Raw genomic sequence first — 12763 nt, 5'->3', positions numbered from 1 at the left:
TGTCCTCCAAAAGATTTGTACCCTACCTCCTAGAGTACAGAATTGTTGCTGACAAGTGTCTTCCCTATTAAAGACATCATTTCCTAGCCCTCCTTACAATTAGATGGGCCATGATACTGGTCTCACCCGTGGAATGTGAACAGAAGTGAAATGCATCGCTTTTAGGTCAGACTGTTTAAAAAGAAAATATAAAACAGTTGAACAAAGAAACAAATTCATAGTGTATTCACGCATTAGAATACTGTTCAATAGGAAGGAAAGAACTACTGATTCAGGCAAAACATGGATAAGTTTCAAAGCATTGTGTGCTAGAAGCCAAACACAAAAGAGCGCATATTGTATAATTCCATTTGTTTGGAGTCCAGTAATAGACAAAACTAGTCTATGGTGAGAAAAATAAGGAAGTAGTTGCCTGCGGGGAATGGTGGGTTGACTACACATGAGCACTAGGCAACATTTTAGGTAAAAAAAAAAAAAAAAAGGTTGGCATCTTGTTCTGAATGGTTATTACACAGGTGTAACAATTGTCAAAGCTCATTGAACTCAACACTTAAGATCCAAGCATTTGTGTGTGCGTGTGTAAATTACATTTTAATGAAACCAGATGTGCCTTCTCGACTCTTTCTTTCCCCATCCTCTAACTCAGCGGTTCTCAACCAGAGGCAATTTTGTCTCCCAGGAGACATTTGGCAGTAGTAGGAGCATTTTTGATTGTTGTGCTTCTAGTGTCTACTTAGTAGTGGTTAGTGATGCTTCTCAACAACCTACAATGGCACACAATGGCCCTCCACAACAAAGCATCATGTGTTCTGAAATACCAGTGATGCTCAGGTTGGGAAACTGTTGTAGCTGACTGTGGTATGGACCCGCAAGATGGAAACAGTTTGCCACCAGCACAGGATGCTACATGAACAAGAAAAAATTTATACTGTGTTAAGGTACTGAAGTATTAAAGTTTATTTATTTCAGTAGTTAGCATCACTTTAACTAATATATCAGACTTTAAAACCTTGATGCTAGGAATAATATTTATGAGGAAATGCGAGTGAAATTTATCTCAAGTTTTAATATCAACCAAAGCTATGCTTCCTCTAAACAGTTATTGTAATTTTGTCTTAAGGACATTGTCAGTTTTCTAACTTAATGTGTTTCTCTCCTTGTTTCATATCACAGAGAGTAATTCTTAGGCAGCTCTTAACTCTCCAGAAACATATGATTTGCGTTTCTGCATGCTCCCCTTGTCTTTAATATTTTTCTATCCTTATTTTCCTAGCACTAATCCCATAACTACCTATTTTTACTTTTGGCATTTTGTTATTTTTAAAAGGCTAGCTCATATTCTTTGCATAAAAATTCAGCTTATAAAAAATAAATAAAATATTATTCAAATACTTAACATTCCTTTATTTTAGGTTTTGAATTAATAATGGTTTTTGTATCTCAGACCTTGAAGGAATTTTTATCTTGTCTTAACCTCTTAAGATCGAGAGAGAGAAAATGTTCATAGTGATAGTTCATGAAATGGTTTCATTTATAAAATAGAAGGTGTTCTCTACTGTATATGAAAGTTCTATACTTTATACATGGATTATAACTTGTTCATCACTAATTGGACACACCTTTTGAATTATTCTTCTGATAAGGAAATGGGATTCATGCCACTCTATGGCAGACATTCTTGGTTGCCTACTCAATATCCACCCTCTTCTCCTTTTTCCTTCTGGCAGATCTCCAATTTTTTTCAAGTATCCACTCATTTCAGCTAATCTATAAGCTTCACAGGAGAAATACATCCACTTAGCCCTACGGGTGGCATTGTGGTTGGATTAAGCTGTGGCCTTTGCCTCCTTGTCAGTCACTGGTTTAATCCGTGGATCAGTGGTGCTATTCTGGCTACTGAAATGCAGAAGTCAACTGAGGTGGGGAGTGGGAGTTCCAGGAATGATTTTCCTCAACCTTAAAAATAGACACGAGGAAAGATGATTGTTCAGTTGCTTGTGGACACTGTTGTATCTGCCTGAGATGACGAGAACTCTGGCAGCCATCACAGGGTTATATGGAAAGTTAGCCAGAAGCACAAACCAGGCAGGCCAAAGGTAGCAGCCAAAGAGGTAAAAAAGAACCTGAGTGTTTGTTAGATTTCCAAACCACTAACAAAAAGGACTCTGGAGCTAAACTCCCTCTTTGTTGTGTGAGAAAATAATTTCCTCACGCCAGTTGATTTAGGGTTTTCTTGTTCTTGTACTTGAAAGTATCCTTCCAAAATATCTTCTTGTACATCTCTGATGACTTAGGGTGGTTTTAACATTTACAATGTTCCTATATGTGGCCAGTATGAAATCCAGGCTTATGAACTAGAGGATGTGAGACCTTTAGCTCAGTCAAACTATGCTCTAAGAAGTGGAACACATTAGCCAAAGCCCCCAAGACAGTTGGTGAAGTTCTTCTGTGAAGAGCCAGAAAGTATTTTAGACTCTGCCGCCCATATTGTTTCTGTTGCCACTCCTCAACTCTGCTGTTATAGTACAAAAGCAGCCATTGAGAATACATAAGTGAGTGAGCATGGCTGTGTGCCAATAAAACTATATTGACAAAAAGCAGGCAGTGGGCCAGGTTTGGGTTGTGGGTTTGCTGACTATGGTTTGGTGGTGTGGTTTGCTAACTTCTGACCTAAATTACATTCAATCCAACTATAGATAATCAAGTTTGATGGGAACGCGGAACAGCTAACTATGAGATCACTTAACTGGCTCCATTTCCGCTCCTTTTTCTTGAATTATCTGCTCTCTGGTACAATAACCACTTTGCAGTAAGGTGGTGGAAAGGCCAAAATCAGGAGAGAGAAAATTGAGAACAAGAGATTTACATCATAGATATTCTACTTAATCAGTTACTGAATAACCAGTGGTTGGCTACACTCCTTTGAAACTATTTGTCTAGAAAAGCCCATGATCTTGATGCCACCAAATGAATGAGAAAAATGCATTTGAACTAGGTTTACTCCAATCTGTCTGTTTTAACACAAAGTATCTTTGACCGAATAAAAAGGCAACATGTTTGGCCTTCAGAGTTTGCGTAAAGGCAGGTGCATCTGGGCAGTCTGTGCAAGGATGCTGTTCTAATTAGGGAAATGGAATAGTCTTTATTTCTGAAAGTGCCAGCCTGTCACATTTAGCCAGCATACTCTGAGATCTAATGAACCTCTGTCAAAAACAACATGGGGTAATGGAAATCAGGTAAGATTGATTTAGGAAAATGCCAGTAATGAGTATCTGTTGAGAAATAAGTAAGATAGGAAAAGCAGAATGGAAATTGGAGTATCCTGGCTTAGCTGGTCCGATGATAAAAATTATGCAAATGTGCACAGCACATGTTTAGAATACTATTATTAATTTTACAAAGCCCATCTCTTACTTCTCATTCCCCTATTTCTTTAAATGCAGTGCTGTCTCTGAAAGCAGGCTGGCATGAAATCATGACTGTTTGTTTCTTTTTTTTCTTTTTTTTGAGGCAGAGTCTCACTCTGTCACCAGGCTGGAGTGCAGTGGCACGATCTCGGCTCATTGCAACCTCTGCCTCCCAGGTTCAAGTGATTCTCCTGCCTTAGCCTCCTGGAAATGATGACTTTAAAGGAGATCTTTAGTGTACATAAGCCCCAGAGTGAAAGCATCCCAGCGAATCACTTGATTCCTCTGTGCCAGCTGCTGAGGATCCGCAAAGTGTGTGCATCTTAGACTAAGTATTTTGTTTTCAAGCAACCACTCTTTGAAGCCCATTCTAAATAGAAGTATCCATGTTTCACACGAATATATGCCATCTCGAGACATTTCTACCCTGCATTTTAGTGGACTCTGATTAATACCAACACATACGAAAATGAAATAGAACAAAAGAAATCACCCCCGAGGAAGGCCCCTCAGGAAAGACGTTACATTAGCTTTGTTTCTAATTAGCTCCTTTCTGCCTTTTGGGGAATGGAGGAGACCTGAAACTCTCTAACTCTTTCATCTAGTCACTCCCCACAGCCTGACTGCCACTTTCACTTTACAGTGAATTGAAAAACCTCTGCTTTTAAGTTGATGTCAGATGACTTAGCAGGAATAAACACACTTACAGGTGTCTCAGGAAGCACAACTCTAATGCCCAGGAATTCTTGATGACTTCCCTCCTGATGGCACTTCCCGCAGTTTGCAACTAACTAGGCAGGCGTTCCATAGCAAAGTGGTTTACTTGCAAGTCATGTAGTGATGGAAAAGGAGTAATTTTAGCACTATTAGTGGGAAATACAGACAGGTTAAATGAGAAGTATCATACTGAGTTCTAATCCTTCAGTTAGTAAAAATATTCTGTAGGGAGCGTGGGAAGCTAAAGGTATCATCCCAGCTAGGTCTGGAACCTTCTTTTAGCCTGGATCCCGCCTCCCTGTCCACTTCATCTCCTGCTCTGCATTTCTTTCCCTTTTCCAGATGGTGCCATCTCCTTTCTCATCTCCACATCTTACATAGGCTTGGTCAAGTCCTACGCATCCTTCAAGACTCAGTTCAAATCCTTCTTCCTCTGTGAAGGCCCCAGTGCTCTTAGGGAAAGTTATTGTCTCTTCTGCACTTCCCCTTGTCTACTATAGATCCCATCACAGTGTACTGAGGTTGACTGACCTAGTGATGTGTCATTCTCTTTCTTTCACCACAAGCTTCTGAAGATCAGAATTATTCATCATTGTCTCCTCAATGCCTGGCATATAGTAGATGATCAATACATATCTCTAAGTATGAGTAAGACCACTGAAAGGCTAGATGTCATCTTCAGACATTGTCCAATGATGTACTTATCTATAAAACAGGTTGAAACAAAATCAAACGTTCTTTGCAAGGCTATCAGAGCACACTACTGAGCAAAAGCCAATAAGCTCCAAATCTGACAGCTTAGAGAATGATTTCACATCTGGACTTCCTATGTGACTGCGGTCCACCATAGAGACCACATCTGGCTTATCCAATGGTGTTGCCATCCCTTTCTCCCCATCCGATTTGGATTTTATTACCAAGTAAAGTCCCAGAATTAGGTCCACCTACCCCTTGTGGTTCTTATCCCAGGGCTGCTTTGCTGGGCAGAGAACTGAAAACAATGAGAACATTGGGGAATGGCTTTTGTGCAGAGAAATCTAAGTGCAGAGGAAAGAGCAAGCCCAAATGACAAGAAACAAAACAAAACAAAACAAAACAAAAAACACAAAACCTAACATATTAAGCAGAGTTGCTTACCTGGATCTTTGGGGAAGAGCCTTAACTGGGAGCAAATGAAGGGATGTGTACCAGGAAGACTTGGGGAGGCAATTTTGCACATAGGAACTCAGGAGGGTGGAACCAGGAGGCATTTTCACATGTGGCGTTTTCAGGAAGTGGCAGCTCTCTGCCGGCTCGCACTACCCACACAGGGGCGGGGCCACAGTCCCGCTCTCCACCAGCAGCACCTTTCTCCAAGACAAAGGGCAAAAATCTATCCCCTGGCCCTCCTCATTAGTCACCAAAGGACAAATGTATTGTGTTCCAATGGTTGATTTATAAATATGTTACCTAGAGTATGAAACACTTTTCCCCCACAGGAATAATATAAAATCTGGTTAGATTCCTAACTGATCCACCAATCTTCCTTATTTTAGAATTAATTTAGAGAATTAAAAGAAACTTTTGGCTTTCTTTTAATTTAATTTTTTTTTCTTTTTTGAGACGTAATCTTGCTCTGTCACCCAGGCTGGAGTGCAGTGATGCGATCTCAGCTCACCGCAACCTCTGTGTCCTGATTCTCCTGCCTCAGCTTCCCCAGCAGCTGGGATTACAGGTGCCTGCCGACATGCCCAGCTAATTTTTGTATTTTTGATAGAGGTGGGGTTTCACCATGTTGGCCAGGCTGCTGCCAAACTCCTGACCTCAGGTGATCTGGCTACCTCGGCCTCCCAAAGTGCTGGGATTACAGGCGAGAGCCACCGTGCCCAGCCCTACCCAATCTTTATAGCATGATTTCTATTAGAAGGCATATTTTGGGCTCTAAATGTGGATGCTCATTCTCCTGTCCCTCTCTGGCTTGCCTGAGGAGACTTCTAGGTTCTTGGTATTCACAATGCTCTGGGGTTTACAGTTCTAAGCATTAGTTAGTTTCTCACTTTTAAAACAAGTGACACCTGTGTTACTGCATTGAGAAGACATTTTCACATCCTGTCTTCTCCCCAGGTGAAGATGCAATTCCGGTTACAATCAGGTGGGAAGAAATGTCATGGTCCCTGAGGGACGGGGCCTCACATGCTTTGGAAAACCTTTTCTTGTACATGAGCCATTCTTGTGATGAGAATTGGTATGTTGGTGATGCTGAGGACTAACTTCTGAGTATGTGTGTGGACGCTCACAGGTGGAGATGTAAGTGAGCACTTATCACCCGGTGTCTGATTCCACCTCTGTCTCCTTCCGCCGGTAGAGTTGGTAGAGTCACACCATTCCGGAGGTGCTTCGTGCAGCCTACTATAATCCCCGCAGGTTCCTCCTCCTGCCTGTGAGCAGGGAGGGTGTTTGTTGGTGGTGTATGTGCAGATTTTTCCTTTGGGATTTCATTAGTTTTATTTTTATGCATCAAAGAAAAAAGAGCAGGAATATTAGACTTTTTGAGTAATGTGAATGTGACTTTATCATATTTGATGGCAATTTACTTAAGGACACACTTAGGGCTCTTTATAAAGAAATGCAGAGTCTACAAAAAAATCATTGCAAGCATAATAAAGCTGGGGAAGTGGCTTCAAGATGTGTGTGATCCAGTTGTATACAGTACTTATCTGGTTATAAATACAAATTCCCTCCCTACTAAGATGCTTCTAGCTAATCACTCTAAATTACAGTCACATGGCCTGGCTTCAAGACAAAGCTAAAAGGTGTCGGCAACCTCCACCCTCAGTGTCACCTTAAGGCTTAAAAATAGCTTTCTCATGACATTGACTACTCTGCCTCTGAGCCTCTGTTTCCTCCGCTTCCCTCCCTCCCACCTTACTCAGATTGTGCTAAAAGGAAACAGGGACTTCTAAAAGAGCCTACTGGGCTGGGCATGGTGGCTCATGCCTGTAATCCCAGCACTTTGGGAGGCTGAGGTGGGCAGATTACTTGAGGTCAGGAGTTCAAGACCAGCCTGGCTAACGTGGTGAAACCCCGTCTCTAGAGAAATACAAAAATTAGCCATTCATGGTGATGGGCACCTGTAATCTCAGCCACTTTGGAGGCTGAGGCAGGAGAATTGCTTGAATCCAGAAGGCAGAGGTTGCAATGAGCCGAGATCATGCCATTGCACTCCAGCCTGGATGACAGAGCAAGACTCCATATCAAAAAAAAAAAAAAAAAAAAAAAAAAGATTCTACCCAGGCATGCTGATATTTTATCTGGCCTGTGATCTAGCTGGGCATTGATGCCACACTTCCTGTCTGCTTTGTCCTGTAACTCAAATGGACAGTTACAGCAAGGAGGAGGGCATAATGCAAGTCCTTCTGACCACAGACTAATACCTGTATTCATCCAGAGCCACCATAAAGAGTTCTAGAAAACTAAGTGTAGATTTTATTAAGTTGGGAACACTTACTCTGAATGGTCTGCTAATTCCCTTTACATTCATACTCAATAACAGTGCTGATTAATAAGATCTATAGTGACAACAATCACTTGAATGTAATTGCTTTTATTTAGATCATGAATCATGACCATGTTGATGTTTTCAAACAAATTTCTGAGACTACATAACATGCCCCAAAAGTTGATAGGAATGTTCAGCTGCAGACATTCATTATTACTTTACAATTAGGGAGAAGCAAGCCCATTGTTGACCTAGGTTCATGGGAGGCAGAGAATTATGTAGATGATCACTAGGTCCTACTGCAGAGAGCACGGTGGAATTGTCTACAGATCTTAACATCCAGACAGAACTCACCTTGGGGAAGCATGGGCTGCTGAGGAGTGTGGGGTCTGTGCCCTTTGCCTCCAGGGAGAGCAAGCACATTAAATGGCCTTGAGTGGGCCAGGCACGATGGCTCACGCCTGTAATCCCAGCACTTTGGGAGGCTGAGGCGGGCAGATCACCTGAGGTGAGGTCAGGAGTTGAAGACCAGCCTGTCCAACATGGTGAAACCCCATCTCTACTAAAAAAATACAAAAATTAGCAGGGTGTAGTGGTGGACACCTGTAGCCCCTGCTGCTCTGTAGCCTGAGGCACGAGAATTGCTTGAACCCAGGAGGCAGAGGTTGCAGTGTGTTGAGATTGCACCACTGCACTCCATCCTGGGTGGCAGAGTGAGACTGTCTCAAAAAAAAGGAAAAAAAAAAAAAGGGCCTTGAGTGCCTTCTCCATGAACTTGCTGCCTATCAGTCACGGTTGTTGAGTACTTCCCCCTGCTTTCTCTAACTTGCTTTCATTAAAGTCTTTTATTTTATTTATTTATTTATTTATTTATTTATTGAGACAGAATCTCGCTGTGCACTGTGTCACCGGGGCTGGAGTACAGTGGCGTGATCTTGGCTCACTGCTACCTCTGACTCCAAGGTTCAAGCAATTATCTTGCCTCAGCCCCCCAAGTAGCTGGGACTACAGACGCCTGCCACCATGCCTGGGTAATTTTTTTTGTATTTTTGGTAGAGACAGGGTTTCACTATGTTGGCCAGGCTGGTCTTGAACTCCTGACCTCGTGATTCGCCCGCCTTGGCCTCCCAAAGTGCTGAGGTTATAGGCATGAGCCATCATACCTGGCCTCAAAGTCTTAACAACTCATATGTCAACTTGCTAATTACCAAAAGAGTGAGAAGAAAACATCAGTTTGTGGTAATGCATTTAGAGAGAGCCCTCAGGCTGATTTCTAGGCCCCACCCGGTTCTCCTCTGAGTGAGCAGTATTTTGAAGTTGCCTCCAAGAGTTGGACTTGATCATTTAGTTTCCTCTCATTTCTAAGAATTCCTGAGATTCCAGGTCAGTGCCACAGGGGAACCTTGGCAAGTGTATGTATGTCAGAAATTTAGAGGAAGAATGTCATCAGAAATTGGAACTTGAATCCACAAGAGTATGAGAGATAATTGCTTCCACTTCAGAAGTCATTATCTTGTGCCCCCAGAAGCCATGTCTGTAGAGCTGGCATGAGAACTATGGTTTAGATGGGCTGTTTGCACATTTTACTTTGTGCTACAAATTTTTTGCTTGCTTTTCTCTCTGTGGGTGTCTCTGTGTCACTGTCATGGAGAGGAACTGGATGAGGGAAGGAAGAAGGAGGCTGGGTGTGCAGGTAATTGTGCAGTAGCTGTTCTCCAGAGAATCCTACCCAACGGTCATGGGGTGATTTCTGTTTTTCCTCCACCTTTGCCCAGACTATCTTTCTACTGTTGCCTTTGGATAGACTGGAACTTAAAAAAAAAAAAATCTTAACTGCGGTTTCCTAAATCATTTGACACTCCAGTCATCCTGCAAGTATTGTTATAAGGAGTTTCCCCCAGAACAAACTGGCTTACTTTTATCTTCAAGAATGGGATCAGTAAGCTTGGCTGGATTGTCCAGTTCGTTTGGGCCCAAAGTAGATTTCTTCCTCTAACCCAGGCCCACCTAAGAGGTTGCTGGGGTCTGAGTAGGGCCAGCCTAACCTCCACGGCAGGCTGGTGATACCGCTGGCGCAGACTGGTCACTGCCCTGTGGATTGCTTTATTTCTAGGGCAGAATTGCTCCCAGTTATGAAGTGCAGGATGCTGTGTTAGTTAATTAACAGCTATTTATAAGTGGCTATCTATATGAGGTTCTAATCCAGAAGTTGGCAGGAAGGAGTAAATGAGGACTGAAAAACAAAATGCTAAATGCAGTGTGGTATCCTGGATTGGATCCTAGAACAGAAAAAGAACATTAGTGGAAAACCTAGTGAAATCTGTGTAAAGTCTGGAGTTTTGGTAATAGTAAGGCATTAATGTTAATTTCTCAGTTTTGATGACTGTATCATAGTTATGTAAGATGTTAACAGGAGGGGAAACAGAGAACAGTATATGGGAGCTTACTGTACTTTCTGTAAACTTAAAATTATTCATAATTAAAAATTTATTAAAAATAAAAAGAAACACCATCCAGAGTCACAATAACTTTAGTAAAGTAAGTCCCTATTGACAGATTCTTTGAAGTTTTAAGTTTTTACTGAATGCTTTATTTTGTTTTTATTTAGTTATGATTTTAAATTAATTTTGTTGTTTTTTTAGAGACAGAGTCTTGCTCTGTCATCCAGGCTAGAGTGCAGTGGTACAATTATAGCTCACTGCAACATTGAACTCCTGGGTTCAAGGGATCCTCTCACCTCAGCCTACCCAGTAGCTGGAACTACAGGCATGCACCACCACACCCGGCAAATTATTTTTTATTTTTATTTTGTGGAGATGGAGTATCACTGTGTTGCCAAGGTTGGTCTCAAACTCCTGGCCTCGAGCAATCATCCTGCCTGGACCTCCCAAAGTGCTGGGATTACAGGCGTGAGTCACTGTACCCTGCCTGAATGCTTTATTTTGAATATTTTGTATTAGAAGATATTTCTTGGTGGAACTAACACAGAAAAGCTAATAAATATGTGATTTGTTTTGAACTTTTTGTACAATCTATATCAGAGACCAGCTACTTATTAAATGGTGAGTGGGAATCTCAGAATACCTTCCGTCTGGGTCCTTCAAATTGGGACTTAAGGGCCTTCAGTGTGTGCAAGGTTTAATAAGCGAAAGGATGATTTCACCCTACTGGGAAAAGATGGTATTACTGAGCAATCAAAGATAAAATTACAGGATTATAGATGAGATACAACATGTTACAGCTCTTCTCCTTGTTAAAATCAAGTGCTCAGAACTTTTCACAGGAGGACAGAGTTTTATATCCAGAGAGATTAAGTTTTTCCCGTGACACAATTTCACAGTGATAGGTATGCTAGCAGTCCAGGGAATAGGAGCAGAAAAGGCAGGTCCACGTGATCCCCACGGGCTTCCTGAAGAAATTGCTAATGACAAAGCTCCAGCTCAGTCTGACCAGCTAGCAAAATAAAAGGGCCTAGGTCAGTGTTGATATCTCAAGGAAACTTGCTTTTAGAAACCTCCATGGAGCACAGAGTAGTAATGAAGATCTCCTGCTAGAGGGCGAGACATTTGGACCCTAACCCAACGGACTCTCTCTTATTTATTTTTATTTATTTTTGAGACAGTCTCATTCTGTTGCCCAGGCCAGCGTGCAGTGAGTGGCGTGAATTCAGTTCACCACAACCTCTGCTTCCCGGGTTCAAGCGATTCTCCTGCCTCAGCCTCCCAAGTAGCTGGGATTACAGGCATGCACCATCACACCCAGCTAATTTTTGTATTTTTAGTAGAGACAGGGTTTCACCATCTTGGCCAGGCTGGTCTCACTTGTACTCCTGACCTCAGGTGATCTGCCTGCCTCGGCCTCCCAAAGTGTTGGGATTACAGGCATGAGCCACTGCGCCTGGCCCAAACTGACTACCTTAAGTAAAGGGAGGAAGAGTCCAAGGAAACACCTCTTGCAGTGGATTTTGTGGCATTCTTTAACATGGGGCCAACTCTCTTGGAGGGCTTGATCCCCTCCCCATATTTCTGTTGCAGCAGGTCTGGCAAGGGGCCCTGGGCATTTGCATTTCCAGCAAGCTCTCAGTTGACGCTGATGCTGCAGATCCGGGTACCACATTTTGAGAATCCAGACTTTCTTTTCTGAGTATCATGAATGCAATTGAGATTTGAAATCTTTTTCCCCTTTAAAGCTCTCCATTAAATTTATATCTTTTCTTAAGGTCCAATCCTTTTCTTTTCCTCCACGCTGTAGTGATAAAGATAGAAGTGGAAACTGGAGGACAAGTGTCTGTCTCTGATTGGCTTCTCTGCAGAACTGAGGACCTGAGGTAGCACTTGGGGTGATAAAGATATAAAACTACAGGCGCTTCTAGGCTTGGGCAGAAAACATTCATCTTGATGCCTTAGCAGTGTTTTTCCGTGACTTGGAGGGCCCGGCTGTTGTCAGAGTTGCAGCTTGTTTGGAAGTCCACATGGCATGTAAGTGGACCCACAGGGGAACCTGCTGAACAAAGGGACCCAGATTAGTGAGGTGGGTCACACTGGTGGCAGTGCCAGCTAGAGTCATCTCTCTGGATCTGCCCCATGCATGGCTGGGCTTCCTCCCAAAGAGCAAAAGGGGATCTTATCTCATAAAGCACACACTCTCCCCTTTTATCTGTTAACCCTATAAAACTGTGGGATGAGGGGTTTACTTTTCTGAATAATTATTTTTCAAAACTTGATTTCTTTTTTAAAAGTAAAAAAGTATCACTTACTGTGGAATGTTTAGACAATTCATAAAGGACAAAGAAAAAAATTGCATAATCAGATGTATATATATCACCGTTTTAATATTTAGAGGTTTGCCTTTCAGGTTTTGTTTTTACTCTTGCTCTTGCTCTTTCACACATGTGCAAATCTTCTTTCTGGGTATTATGTAGATCATGGCTGTTGTTGCCTCTGTATGGCTTTGCCTCTCACTCTGGGTACCAGCTATGTCTTTATAATCAGCTACAAGGCCCTGTTTGATAGTCATTATTTCCCTATCACTGCCTAAGCTCATCGCCTCTTACTCCCTCTGCTCCCGTTTGGCCGGTTTCCTTTGCTAATCTGTGCACACGCTGCTCACCTCATGCTCAAGGCCTCTCTACTCACTGTTCCTTCTACTTGGAATGCTGTTC

The 12763-nt window shown here is 42.2% G+C and overlaps 1 protein-coding gene and 1 long non-coding RNA gene across 4 annotated transcripts in view; one reads left to right on the top strand and one right to left on the bottom strand.

The window, feature by feature from the left end:
* The window catches only part of LOC140712192 (uncharacterized), a 54977-nt gene extending 49485 nt beyond the window's left edge, over nucleotides 1-5492 (bottom strand). Inside the window, exon 1 of the long non-coding RNA XR_012093680.1 lies at nucleotides 5262-5492. This is a non-coding gene — a long non-coding RNA (uncharacterized lncRNA). The remainder of the gene's footprint in view (nucleotides 1-5261) is intronic.
* The window catches only part of ZMAT4 (zinc finger matrin-type 4), a 366003-nt gene that overhangs the window by 176168 nt on the left and 177072 nt on the right, over nucleotides 1-12763 (top strand). The window lies entirely within an intron of this gene.

Source organism: Chlorocebus sabaeus, chromosome 8 (genome assembly GCF_047675955.1).
Source record: "Chlorocebus sabaeus isolate Y175 chromosome 8, mChlSab1.0.hap1, whole genome shotgun sequence".
Classification (NCBI taxonomy): domain Eukaryota; kingdom Metazoa; phylum Chordata; class Mammalia; order Primates; family Cercopithecidae; genus Chlorocebus; species Chlorocebus sabaeus.
Note: the sequence above shows the minus strand (reverse complement) of the source record. Positions and strands in the feature narration are given on the sequence as shown.